This window comes from Micromesistius poutassou (genome assembly GCF_964030765.1).
Source record: "Micromesistius poutassou genome assembly, chromosome: 12".
Lineage (NCBI taxonomy): Eukaryota > Metazoa > Chordata > Actinopteri > Gadiformes > Gadidae > Micromesistius > Micromesistius poutassou.
Window position 1 is genome coordinate 7749062 of NC_140282.1, and position 2197 is coordinate 7751258.

Here is a 2197-nt window from a genome sequence, read left to right on the forward strand (position 1 = left end):
AAGACAACAGAGAGAGAGCGAGGGGCGCTGGGGCGTGCCAGGGAAGACCTTGTGGTCCAACGTGGCGGGGATGTAACCTGCTCCTCATGAGCACGGGGCGTCAGATGACCACGTGTTCTGAACCGCTCTAAGAGCGAGCTGCTTATGTACCAGGACGCACCCTTAACATGAATAACAATAATGACCTCACTGGTGATGGTTGTGGTGGAGTGGCACCATTAGGACTATTTGTATTCATATAATAACACGTATTATGCAGCAATTCGGGTGAGCAGTTTTTTGTGCAATCAAGTGGTGTAGGGACTGAATTAATGAACGCAGTCTGTACGTACTAGGAACCAAAATTAATTCAGTCGTTTAATTGATGAATTGGTGTCTTCATCACAAATTCAATAATTGTGGCTTTCAAATGTAATGAGGAGGTTGTACTAAATAAGGGCTGGGTAAATGGATGGGTCATTATTGAACAATGAGGACTTAATATGAATGTTGTTTTATTTGATCTCATATTGCTGGTGGTTTTATTATGGATTGCATATGTCAGCCTTGAACATAAGTAGGGCTTCAGTCCTAGTCTTTAACGGGGAGAGCATCACCAGTCATGATCTCGATAAGTGAGGAGAAGGAGAGAGCAGAATGCTGGAGAGAAACCTGGGAAATGTAGATGATATATATTTTTTAAATAATGTCATTGATAACAGATGAAGATATTGACTGAAGGAACTCTATTGAGCCTGTTTTGATTCCCTCGTGGGGAATCACCAGGGGGGAATCACCAGTGGTCCCTCGTGGTGCTGCGGTCTGTTGGTCTGTTTAAATATTCCAGGAGTCTTCCAGAGGACTGACGCTGAATTGGCTGTGGAAACAACAGCCCTGTTGTTATTACGGCTATTTATAGAGCACCGATTACATTTCTGGTACATTAATGTCAGTGGGATTGAAGTGTGTGACTGGGTATTCATAACCTCAGAACCAGTGGACGTTCTGCACCGAGCAACCAGGCAACAAAACCCCTCTGAGGCCGGCCTAATCTGTTCTGATGGTCCGCTCCGATTGGATCAGCTCAGGAGAGCTCATGGCGCTGTTTACACCAGAGGAAGATCTGCATTTTACAACCGTTTTTGCATTTTGATCCTATCTCGATTCAGAACGTGTTTACACAGCGCACTGAGACCAGTCTCAACCGGTTGGAAGCACAGCGAGGCGGCATTACTGCGGACAATGCCCTGGAACGTGTTCCTAACGGAGACACAGGGTCAGGGGGCGCAGCGCGGCGAGGACAGCGCCCCGGAGCAGAGAGGACTCAGAGCACCGCCCCGTGGCTGTGTGAACACCGGGGACATGGGAGCAGGGGGCTGCAGCGCCGCGTCCGCTGGAGACTACAGTCTAGAAGACGGCAGCGGACGGAACAGCGCGTTGAACACGGTGGCTACGCTCTCCCACACCGGTTCCCCGCCGGTACAGAGGAGACAACGTCATCTTTGCACGCTGATTTCAAAACGCTGTGATTAGCCGTTACAAGCTGTTTTGGAAATCTGCCCCTTATGACATCACAGGTGGGCGTGTCCACCTAGATGTGTGTTGATAGATCAGCCTACCCAGTGGACTGTAGCAAACGTCGCTCATCTATCCGTCACACGTCTAGGTGGACACGCCCACCTGTGATGTCATAAGGGGCAGATTTCCAAAACGGCTTGTAACGGCCAATCACACTCACATCTGGGGGCATGTCATGGAACCTTTAATTACACTTCAGACAGCTTCTAGGACTGCATCAAAATGCATATTATGGAAGAATCAATACCAAAGTTATACTGATGATATAAAGAATACATTTAGTGTGACTGTTGGCCGGGTGCCCTGAGGCCTGCTGACCTCCGGTTCCTCCGTCACTTGGTGTGTTTACAGAGCGCTCTGCTTTACAAAGAGTGCCCCCCCCGCGCCTCCCCTCTAAGCGCTGCATTCATTAATACATATTTGATAGTACTTGTGACAGCGAGCCAACGCCTCTGCTGGCCTGACGTCGCCTCATTCCGTGATCCCAGCGTATCACAGAGCGCGCCTTGCATCATTTGCAGCTGCATGGTGGGGGTCAGCATCAAGGCACCGATGCAGGGTGAGGCGTGAGTCTGGTACGTACACTACTGCAGTACTACTGCAGTACTACTGCAATAAAGTCACAGCAGGCCGCTACGTT